This window comes from Macaca fascicularis, chromosome 5, assembly GCF_037993035.2.
Source record: "Macaca fascicularis isolate 582-1 chromosome 5, T2T-MFA8v1.1".
NCBI classification, from domain to species: Eukaryota; Metazoa; Chordata; class Mammalia; order Primates; family Cercopithecidae; genus Macaca; species Macaca fascicularis.
Window position 1 is genome coordinate 30,904,603 of NC_088379.1, and position 12,876 is coordinate 30,917,478.

General features: G+C 32.3%; 1 long non-coding RNA gene across 1 annotated transcript; it reads right to left on the reverse strand.

Annotated features, from left to right (window-relative positions):
• Positions 1-4,772: 4,772 nt before the first annotated feature.
• LOC135970780 (uncharacterized) lies at positions 4,773-11,800 on the reverse strand. The gene is made up of 3 exons (XR_010586631.1): positions 11,716-11,800; positions 6,918-7,040; positions 4,773-5,269 (listed from the first exon to the last, which is right to left on the reverse strand). It is a non-coding gene; the product is annotated as an uncharacterized lncRNA (long non-coding RNA).
• Positions 11,801-12,876: the final 1,076 nt, after the last annotated feature.

Consider the following 12,876-nt stretch of genomic DNA (forward strand, 5'->3'; position numbering starts at 1 on the left):
ACAAAAACAAACAAACAAACAAACAAAAACTTGAATAAAAAATAATAACTATGTTTGGAGCTCTTGCTGCTAAACTCTGTTCATCTGTTAGGGTGCCTCTTTTCTATCCAGGGTCACTTCAAATTTTCCAGGGTGCCGGTTTCTCAGGGTTAGATTAAATTTTGTCTAAGCTGCTTTAGCCAATTGCCTTGCCCTATCCCAGCTGATGATTCTCTTTCTTCTGTCAGCCCTGGTAGATTCTGTAGCGCCATCGTTCTTAATCAGGTTTTGCCTATCTTTGGAGAAGTGTTAATAAATGTGGCCTAACTGCACAGTACTAAATCGTAGAGAAGCAATACCAGCATAAGGACAGATAAAACTGTGCTCTGTATTTCTCTAATACAACGGTGAATACTAAGACATATTTTTGTTTGTTAAGGAGCTGTTAATGCTTTCAATATAATCAATGACAGCCTGTCATTGAATGCTGTTAAAATGGACTAGAACACTGCACAGATTACATTTTCAATACTGTTGTGTCTTTCCCTACAGTTATGCCTAAAGCAAGCATCAGCCACTGGTTGATGGTTTATATTAAAATCAAGAGAATCTCTATTTAGGCACAGGGATTTTTGCCTCTATTTATTGAGATGTTATTTATAGACCACCTGTGGTAATAAATACCTAGAATTTTTGTATTTATTAAGTTATTTATTTTATTTGATTAATGCAAATTGTCTGATCCCATTACATTTATAGTGAATCAATATTTGGATTCAGCCAGCTCACCAGGTGATTTCTTTATCTATTGCCTAGGACAATGCTGGCAAGAATTAACAGCCCTATAATAAAATATAAAAATTCTAACATATACTTCTGCCTGACTCCAAGTCTATTCATTTGGCACTATATGTTATAGAAAAAATATAAAGTGCAAATTACAGTAATTAAACTTATTCTGAATTTTCAAGACATTCTGTTTCATTTGGAACAGTTACTTTTGTGAGTTTTTTATGTCAGTTACACAAAATAGGAGATTATTATATAGATGCTGTGAAAAGGTCATGTCATAGAACTTTCCGGGATCAACAAAGTTCAAATAATCATATCCCCTGAAAAATGACTAACATCAGCCTTCAGTCACACCCTGTGATTTTATTTTTGTTAATTTTGAAACCATACATTAGTGTATGCCCCAATGCCTAGACAAGGGATGATTCTATGAGAATTAAGCCTCTCTAGCTATAAGCAGAACTGTGATGTGAGGGTAGTATTTTATTGAAGGATTCAGAACGGCAGGTTAGGAATGTACAGAATCATTATAAGTTAGTTTGCACAAAGGCATAAAAATACATGCACAGAAAAACTGTGTAACTTGAGCAGTTACATAAATCGTGCTGATCTAACAAGCTTCAAACAAGTGGAAGTCAGGCCCTTGTCTTGTCTCTAAAGACATTCTTGGCCTTTTGGTTGAACCCCTCTCTTCCAAAGCAGAGTTGACCTCAGACTTCTCTCCAACATTAATCTCCAATAGCTAGGTAACAAAGGTAAATTCAGTAAAGGCATTACTGTCATCCTGGGAAATTGGAGGGTGAGCTACAATGCCTATGCAGCAAAGCTGAGTAAACCAGAAATAAGAAAGATAAACAATCACTGGACACATTCCTCTCCCACAAACGCATTCTCATCAAGTTGCTACAGTCACACCGTCCCAAAGGAGGAACTGGCAAGAAAAACACAAATGAAAAAATAAAACCTATTCACAATTTCAGTGTTTGTTGAGACAAAGTAATTACAGAACTATCAGGCCCAATTACAAAGCACACAGAGTCAATGGGCATAAAGTATTTAGAAAGCCAAGTTGAGAAGCTATTTGACCAGCATCCTTCCATTCAGTGCAACCCAGCTCAGGGGCCTCTTGCTCCTGGTTTGTAAGTCAGAAAACTACAATGTATAATTGCATTGCTTGTTCACTCTGCCCTTAAACATTTACCACAGATAATTAATTTCTCCACGAGATCTTCTCTTGCAACTTAGAAAATGCTGAATATTTGCTCCATTCCCATTGCAGGGATTTCCTTCTTTTTCATAAATTCTCTCCTCTTCTTCTCTTAATATTTTGATTTATGCAATGCACATGTCAATCTAATGTTTCATAAAGATTTTGCATCAATATCGTTTGCAAAACGTATATTCTATACATATTTTGAAATATTGTGTACATTCAGAAGTCGAGTAATATTAGAAGATTAATTTTAAAACTCCAACTCCATCTCCATTTCTAAAATATGTACAAACATAGGCCATGATCCCAGAGATATATTGCACAGGATGTCAGATTTTTCAGTTTCCATCTATGTTAGAATCTAAGCTCTAAGTAACTTGGCAAAGATTAAAAAAAAAATACAATAAAATATTGCTTGCAGTAATTTTATTTACAACAGAAAAATAATGGCAATTGACATCTGGGACTGCGATAAATATACGTTACAAAAACCTCTACATATGTTATATCATGTGATTCTTTGATTCCTGTAACTTTTTTTTTTTTTTTTTTGAAGTCTTGGACAGTATGATTTTCGTCTCAGATGAAGACACAGGAGATAAATTAAGAGACTTTCCATACATTTTCAGAAAGGAAATGCAACAGGCATTAAAATTTCTTTCTTTGTAGATATCACTTATCAAAATTTTAATTCTTTACTTAAAATCAGTTTTGTTTTAAATTATGAAATACTTCAATCCTATAGAAAACTGGAGTAGAACAATAAATATACACCTAGGCACCCAACATCTATATTTTAAAAATTAACATATGGTTCTACTGGTTTCATTTTGTTTAAAAAAGTAGCATTTTAATTATACATTTGATGTCCCCACACCCATCTCACCTTCACGGTCTCATTTACTTTTCTTCTTGTCTAAATGTCACTAGTGTTCTGGTAACTATATATCTTTCTCATGTATGCTTTAAAAAGTAAACATGTACCTCTACAAATACTAGTACTTCTCTGTGTTTCAATTTACCTTTTCAAATGTATCCAAATGTTGAATGTAGATTTCATTCAGCCATGTTGGCTGCCTTATCCCTACTGGTATAAATATCATTATTTATTCCTTATTTTTTGTGGACATTTCATTTACATTTTTGCTTTTACAGAAAATATTTCACTCACTATATTATTTAGATTTTGATAAACTTATCTTGATATTAAGTAGGTTGATTTCTTCCTATTTCTTTCTTCTTCTTAAAGCATTTTCTTCACTGTTTTTGAGCTGTGTTTACAATTCTAGGTAATATTTTTTGTTTTAATATTTAGGACACATCACTGACTAGATTTCAACTAAAATTACTTCGAATTTATACACTTATTATATAACTAATTAGGGAGAAATTTATTTATCATCATTAATAAACACAATAAATTATCAACATTAACTCAGGTCTCCTTTTATAACCAGAAATATAAAATATATTTTACTCATATTTTTTGGTTTTGACATATTCTTATTTTTAATAGGCATTGCTAAGTAAAGTTTGTTAATAATTTAATAATTTTTCATGAAATGTTCATAGGAGAAATTGACTAATAATCTTTTTTCTTAAACAGTTCTTGTCCCATTTTGGTATAAAAGTGTTAATAGTATCATAAAATGGTTTTGTGTGTTTATAACAGAAGACTCATCATTTGTTTGAAGGTTTGATAAATTTTGCCATCAACATAACCTGAAACAGGAAGTTTATGTGGGCAAATTTCTACTGTTTCTGCTATTTGAATTAATATTGATTAATCAGATTTAATATTTCTTCTTGAGCCAAAATTACTGCTTTGTTTTTGTTTAAAAAACTGTACGTTTCATTGAAGCTTTTATTTTGCCATGCATTTTCATCATACTGTTGTTTTATGATATTTAAAAGCTTATGCTTAATCTTGCACTGTTTGCATTTTGTCTTTCCTAATAAAGCACGTATGTGTGCATTTGTGTTCTCAGTTTTGTTTGTGGTGAGTTTGTCAGACATTTGTTCATTTTATTCATCTTTTTTTCAGAATGAAATATTCATTAAATATATGACTTTTATTAAATTCATTCTTATTTTTATATTTTACTTTCTTTTGCTATATTTAGTTTCTAATCTTTAGTTCTACTTTATATTTCTGGTAGATTTTTGAAAAATAATGTAAATAATATATGTGTATATAATTATTTTTAAGAAGTCCTTTGGGCATATCTTACAATTTTTAATACCTAGCGTTTGTTATTCACCTCAAAATTTAGCAATTTATTTTATAATTATGTTATAATATTATTTCTTTTTCATCTATAAATTAGGTAGATGTTAGTTTATTTCTGAGTGGAATTTCTTATTTCTTGAAGGAGTAAGACATTTTAAAATCAAATTTGCTGCACTATTGTCATAGGATGTGGCATATTTGATATTGATTATTTGGAATATATTTACTACTTCCTTCAAGGATTATTATGCTATTATTTCTTGAAAAGTTTTATGTATTTTTGAAAACAATATGCACTAATTTGGGGAATAATGTTACTCTATATATCTGTTACATCAGTTTTAATGCTAGCATTATGAATGTTTACTCTATCTTGTATCTTTTAAGTTGTTTGGTCTTTCTATTTCTGAGAAAAGCATATCAGAAGATTTATTTACTCAGTCATTCTTGTATACATTTGGTTACTACTCACTGAGCAACTTCAATGTGTCATAGGGAGGATATTGGTAGGAAATCTATTCTTTCAATTGCTCATGCCCAGAAAGCTTGAAATCTTTTGTAGTACACATGTACGATCTATCAGAAAACACCAAAATTCTTACGGTGACCTACCAAGGCTACACCTGCCTGGAATGCAGAACTATTGCAGAGTTTGGAGTAGACAAACACAATGAACTGATTTTAATTTGAAAATAAGTCTCAGCTTTCATGGAAATCATTTAGATCCCTGTTGCAGTCATTCAGAAGAGAGATGATGGTGGCTTGGTTCCAGGTAATAGTAGGAGAATGTTGAGAAATGATGATACTCTGTATGTATTTCCAAGTAGTGCTAACCGTGTTTTCAGTTAGATTAGATATGTGCATCAATGGTATCTCCAATTTTTTGTGTGCCTAGGCAACCAGAAGGGTGGATTTGCCACAAATTATATTCTATAATTGAGTATTTTAGAACATTTTCTCTTAATATAGTTAACTGTTTTATATATTTAGACTATTTTGTTAGATTTACTTTGGTTCAAGCTTAAAATATCTTTCCTCAAATTCTTTCCTTTATCCTAAAGAAAAAAAAAAAGAAAAAAAAAAAACCCCTCTTAGTTTTTTCTGAGTTATTACTGCTTTACCAATTTGTCTCATATTCCTTTGGCCATTCCTGCACTTTTTTGTTGGCTCATAAAATACTGTAAATTTTAAAAATGTATTGACTGCATGTACAAGACATAAAAATTAAAACTTGCCAATGGATAGTACTTCTCTTTTTCACTCCTAACTTCAACCACACAGTTTCTTCTCCAGGGGTAGCCTGTGTTGCCAGTTTCCTATCCATCATTCTAGGATGGTCTATGTGTATATAAGTACACATTTACAAAAAAATACATGTTAATTTTTAACACAAATGATACCATAGTATACACACTGTGCTACACCTCAAGTTTTTTACTTAACAATATATAACAGAAATCCTTTTGTATCCAAGTATTACAAAGGTGCCCCATTACATTTTGCAGATTGTATAATATAATCTGTTATCACACTGAATTATATTATATATGTTTGTATAATTATATGTATTCTATATTACAGAGAGAATATTCTGTGTATTCTATATAATTATAGTTTATGTAATCTATTCTCTTTATTTTCAAACTTTATTTGCCATTATATTTTGGGTTTTTTTTGGGTAACAGCACATAATTATTTTGCTTTTTTCTAGAGTCTAATCTAGAACCACTTTTTAAAAAGGAAAAAGTATAATCTAAATACAGGCATATATTCTTATATTACACTTTGCTTTATAGAACTTTGGAGATATTGTGTGTTTTACAAAGTGAAGGTTTGTGACAACTCTGTATCAAGAAAGTCTATTGACACCATTTTCCAATAGAACATACTCACTTCGTGTCTCTGTGTCACATTTTTTAATTGTCAAAATATTTTGAACATTTTTCTCATTATTATGTCTGCTATGGTTTTCTGTGATTACTGATCTTTGATTTCATTATCATAATTGTTTTGGGGTGCCACAAATTACATCCAAATAAAACTGAACTGAAATAAACGCTGAGTGTGTTCTGAGTGCTCCACCTACCGGGCATTGCCCCATCTCTCCCCCTCTTCTCTGGTCTCCCTATTCCTGAGACACAATATTGAAATCAGGCCAATTAATAACCTTACAATGGCCTCTAAATGTTCAAGTGAAAGGAAGCATTACATCTCTCTCACACTAAATCAAATGCTGGACATGACTATGCTTAGTGGGGAAAGCATCCCAAAAGCCAAGATAGACCAAAAGTTAGGTGTCTTGTGCCAAACAGCCCATCTGTGAATGCAAAGGAAATGTTCTTGAAGAAAATTCAAACAGAGGTTGGTTCATGAGGATTAAGAAAAGAAGCTCTCTCTGTAACATGAAAATACAAGGTGAACTAGCAAGTGCTGATGTTGAAACTGTAGCAAGTTATCCAGAAGATCTAGCTAAGATCATTGGGTAAGGTAGCTACATAAACAATAGATTTTCAATGTAGACAAAACAACCATTTTATCGAAAGAGGATGCCATCTGAGCCAGGCGCAGTGGCTCATGCCTGTAAGCCCAGCATTTTGGAAGGCTGAGGCGGGCAAGGTCAGGAGTTCGAGACGAGCCTGACCAACATGGAGAAACCCCGTACCTACTAAAAATACAAAATTAGCTGGGTGTGGTGGTGCATACCTGTAATTCCAGCTACTCGGGAGGCTGAGGCGGGAGAATCACTAGAACCCAGGAAGCGGAGGCTGTGATGAGCCAAGATCACACCATTGTACTCCAGCCTGGACAACAAGAGCAAAACTCCGTCTCAAAGAAAAAGAAAATAAAAGAAAGATGTCATCTATAACTTTGAGGGCTGGAGGGGAAAAGTCAATAGGTGGTTTCAAAACTTCAAAGGACAGGCTCATTCTCTTGTTAGAGGTTAATTCAACTGTTGACTTTAAGTAGAAGCTAATATTCATTTACCATTCCAAAAATCCTTGGACCCTTAAGAATGATGCTAAATCTATTCTGCCAGTGCTCTATTCATAGAACAACAAAACCTGGATAACAGTACATCTGTTTACAGCATGGTTTACTGAATATTTTAAGCCCAATTTTGAGACCTACTGCTGAGAAAAAAAGACTTCTTTCAAACTAGTACTGCTCATTAACAATGTACCAGGTCACCCAATAGCTCTGATGGAGATGTACAAGGAGATTCATGTTGTTTTCATACTTGTGAACACAATATCCATTTTTAACCCATGGATCAAGGGATAATTTCAACTTTCAAGTCTTATTAGTTAAGAAATACATTTTGTAAGTTTATAGCTGTCATAGATAGTGGTTCCTCTGGTGGATCTGGGCAAAGTAAATTGAAAACCTTCTGGAAAGAAGTCTTCATTCTAGATGCCATTATGTAAATTTATGATTCATGTAAGGATGTCAAAATATCATTACCAGAAGTTTGGAAGAAGTTGATTCCAACCTTTATGGATGACTTTGAGGGGTTCAAGACATGATTTATGGAGGAAATAAATACAGATGGAAATGGCAGGTGAAAATAGCAAGAGGCTAGAATTAGAAGTGGAGTCTGAAGATGTGCCTGAATTGCTGCAATCTCATGATAAAACTTGAATCGATGAAGAGTTGATTCTTATGGATGAGCAAAGAAAGTGGTTTCCTGAGACAGAATCCACTCCTGGTAAAAACACTATGAACATTGTCAAAATGACAACAAAGGATTTAGAATATTACATGAAAACTTAATTTATAAAGCATTTGCAGTGTTTGACAGGATTAATTCCAATTTTGGAAGACGTTCTAGTGGGTAAAATGCTATCAAGCAACGTCACATACTAGAGAGAAATCTTTCCTGAAAGGAGGAGTTAAATAATGGGGCAAAATGTATTGTCTTATTTTAAGAAATTGTCACAACCACCTTAACTTCCAGCAACCACCACCCTGATCAGTTGGCAGTCACCAACATCAAGGCAAGGCCCTCCGCCAGCAAAAAGATTATGGTTCGCTGAAATCTCAGCTAACTATTAGTCCTTTTTAGCAACAAAGTATTTTTGAACTAAAATATGTACTTTTTTGGACATAATGCCATTGCACACTCAATGGACTACAGTATAGTATAAACAGTATAGAATTAACCTTTTATATGCAATGGAAACCCCGAAATTCATGTGCTTCATTCTTGCTTTATTATGATATTTGCTTTATTATGGTCTGAAACTGAACCTACAATATTTCTGAGGTATGCTTGTACATATATTTTAGTTTCTATTGCATTTGGGATTATTTCTGTTTTGCATACTATTTTTTGCTTGTTTTCATCTTCTCCATGACTCACAATCTATCAACCACTGTGTCTTATTTTATCCCTCTCCTAGATGGGTATTATATTGTCTAATTTTACTGAATGTATTCATTTCCTGTATTCACCTACTGCATTTTTCTAATTAACACACTAAATCAAAGCCTAAATTTATTAATTCCATGATCAAAGCATTGTCTAATATTGAGAGACACATTTTCCCTAAAGGCCAAAAGAGGTGCCATTACTAGAAATGAAGTAGGAGAAAGTCTTATAGGAGAAAACCATATTTGTGATATTTCCTTCTGTCTTATCAAAACAATATATTAAGTAAGCCATAATCAGATCTGTGTACAAAATTCCACTTTCATTCTGTATATTTTACTTTTGTACTGGTTGTATTTCAAAAAATATGCATAGAAAGTATTGACAGTATTTTCATGTACAAAAATGTCATTTCATTTAAACTCTGTAAAATACTTTGAAATAGAATAAAAACTATCTTTTCATTGAAAAACTATAACCTATTCTGGGTTACATTATTGTATGGAGTCTCTGCCTTTCATTGTCTTTGACTTATTTTATTACTCTCTAAGATGTTGAAAACAAATAGTAATGTAATTTATTCTCTTCCATAGAGATACAAATGAATTTGTCTGTTAGAGGAGCAATTGATAACCTCCCTTTAAAAAAAAAAATCTAGTTTTGCATTATAAGCACATTTATTTGACTTTCCTGATTGCTCAAAAATGTATCTGCTTTTTGCATTCTCTTTGAGTCAGTTTTTATATTTTACTGTTTTTTCCATAAATTATAAGCTAGACAAACCTTTTTTCTAGCTTTATTGAAGTATAATTGACAAATATAAATTGTATATATTCAAAGTATACAACATGATTATTTGATAGATGTGTACATTGTAAAAATGATTATCACAGTGGAATTAATTAACATCTCTATCACCACATACGGTTTTTTTGTGTGTGTGGGTGTGTGGATGTGTGTGTGAGTGTGTGCATGCTAAGGACACTAACAATCTATTCTTCTAGCAAATTTCAAGTAAACAATACAATGTTATTAACGATAGTCACCATGCTGTACATTAGATTCCCCAATGACTCCTGTTATAATTTGAGGTTTGTACTCTTTGATCAACATCTCCCCATTTATCTCAACCCTCATCATCTAGCAACTGCTATTCTACTCTCTGCTTCTATGAGTTTAAGTTTAGATTATATATGTTCCTAAAATATCTCTCTATCCATGTTTGATTTTTTTCACTTATCAGGGTTTGTCTCTGTTGTCACAGATGGCAAGATTGACTTCTTTATATGGCTGAATAATATTTCATTGTGTGAATGTGTGTTTGCATCTCATATTTGTTTATCCATTTATCTGTCCAGAGATACTTATGCTGGACTGTGTTGACTATTGTGACTAATGCTTCAATAAATATACGGTGTAGATTTCTCCTGAGATGTTGATTTTGCTTCCTTTGCATGTATACCCAGAAATGGGACTGCTAGAATGTTTGGCGTTTCTATGAGATAAATAAATCTTAGAAATGTGCGAAATTTATAGAGCTACACTTTTAAATTTAAAATTCATCATTTAATAACTCATACTTAAAATAGAAAGCTGGGTATAAAATTCTTAAATTGTGTCTAAATTTGGTCTAAATTTGAAGGTATTCCTCAGTTATTTTTAATCAGAGAGTGAAGTTAAATATTCTGTTGGAAGGTTTATATTTTACATATAGTTTTTACCCTTTCTTTGGAAGCTTTCATCATTTCATTATTTTGTAACTTATAAGATGGTTTTATTGTTAAATTTATATTCTATTCTCAAATAATGAATTCTTTAAATCTGAAATCTCAGTTTTCCCATCAGATCAGATAAATATGACTCTAGCACTTTTTATTTCTTAGTTTGTTTTATTTTCTACATATTTTCAATTATTTAACTTCCTTTTCATATTTCCTAATTTTTTTTCTTTCTGTTTTAGTAGATTTCTAGCAGACTTAGAGATATTAGATTATTTGTTCAAGCTCACACATGATGAAAAGTGACAGGATCGGAATTTAGAACCCAGAAGCTCATCCCTTTATATATATATATATAAAATAGGATTTCTTTTTTATCTATTGTCTTCTGGTATCTAATGCTATAGACAGTCAAGAATCTAGAGATCAAAAACCTGAAAGAAATATAATTTCCACTCACGTGCATCTGAGTCTCCACTTTAAGATTTTCTCATTTTATTTTATTCCAAAGAATGTGTTTTCCCTTTTCAGGAGGAACAATACTAACATGTTCTCTTATAAGTCTCCCTATAATAGCTATAGCAGAACTTGAACATTAATCCTAAAATGCTTAAATTGTGAATTATCGCCAAAGAGGTTTTTAAAATTCTGTCTCCTGCACAGAGGATTGTTGGTGCTTACAGAATAGAACCACCAAAACAAACACAAATTTAGACACTGAGTTCTCCGATTAGAAAGAAAGTACTGGAGACTCAGGCATGACTATAGCATTTTGGAGGAAATTAAGCATTTCTTAGAAATCAATAAATGCTCTGTTATTAACTATTATTTGAATAAGTGTATAAACAAAACTAAAAGAGGGTCATTGAAGTGCTGAAGCAATAAGCTCATAAAAAAATTCAGGCCACAAGATTTGGAAAATAAGGAAAATAATATTAACTTGATTTGAACTATTTCCTTAGCTGTGACAGTTATCCCTAAATACTTTGTGAGAGAAAAATCAGTGTCTGAAATTAGCACCTTGATATTTTGTGTATACAAAAAGTATTTGAACTTAACTTGACATAGTTCCTCTTAGAAATGTCAGTGCAATCATTCCTTTAGCAGTCTTTGAAAGTTCTGAATAGGAAAAGGAAAAAAAAAAAAAAAAAAGCCTTATAACTTAGCATTGTATCTACGTAGCTAACTATCTGTTTCAACCTGGATGGGGTGGACGCCACATGACATTACAGTCAAGGTTCTGCTGCCTCTGGAGCAGACAAAAGCAGGAGAGCAGTGAAATAACCTTGAAGAATTCTCTTAAGCAACTTTGTCTTACCTTTCTTTCTGTGTAATAATTACATTGGCACAGAACAAATTCTAAATGTAACTAAGATTCTTTCGATTACCAATTGAAGGAGGGTACTTGGTTTACCTTTATTCATGACCAGCAGTCACTCTCTGCACCGCAGCATCCATATCTCTAACATTGAGATTTTGATGACATCGACTCAGAGAGGATTTGCTAAAAATAAATGAATATAAAAGGAAATTGATCACATTCACTGTGAAGCATTTTTCTAAATTAAGGAGAACATTAAAAATGTACATGATAAATCTAACATGCTTTTCTAATGGCGGACTTATTGGCACACTTAGGTTTCAAATCACGCATGCCAAAGTTTATTACTGATAATAGCCTATGATTTTCTTTTGTAAATTTGGATTTTTCTATTTTTTTTATTTCCCTCTTTTTTGTCTCTCTTTCTTAACTTTGTTACATTCTTCTCAAGGACTGAAACGGTAGCAGGTGAATGTTCTATCTTGGTTTAACTAGTCCCTAAGGGGTACTTCAGAGGTAGAAAAAAGAAGCCTAAGATTCAGTGAAGGACAAAGGGAAAAAGGAATACAGGTGGTGAAAATCAACTTATGATCCCTGGTCCCTTGTGATACATTACACCATACCTTACTGAAGACTAATAGGAAATGTTCACAAAGTTTCAATCTCTAAGTTCCTACTAAACCAATATTCCGTTCTTAAAGATATTGGTAATATGCCCTGTAGAAAACACACACTCCCTTCACAATTCTGATACTTCCAAATATGTGTTTTATTGCTTTCTGCTAATCAAAATCTAGTTTGTGTCTTTGCAGTGGGCCATGTTTTAAAATTTTGTAAAGGAGTGATAGACATAAACTTGCAGTAGCGGTTTTGTTAAAAAATAATTAGGCAACTATGCGAGGGGATTTTTTTAAGTCAATATGGAATTTAATTAGAAATTCCCACTATTACCTGTGGACAGATAATAATATTTAGCAAAATATCTAAATTCATTGAAATGCATTCATTTACTAAATATTTGCAAGCCTACTATGTATTATATTATGAGTGTAAAATTAGTTTATTTTATTTAGTTCCATAATTTTTATCTCTCTCTCCCAGGCTGTTTCACTTTCACACTCCCACTCTAGTAAAATAATTTTTCAAGGTCAAAGGTAAAATGTTCCTCAAGAAAGTTTTACTATAATTTGAAGCAGATAATCTCAAGTTGAAGGGCCAAAGTCTTTAATGAGGAAGGGACCCTGATTTCTAGTA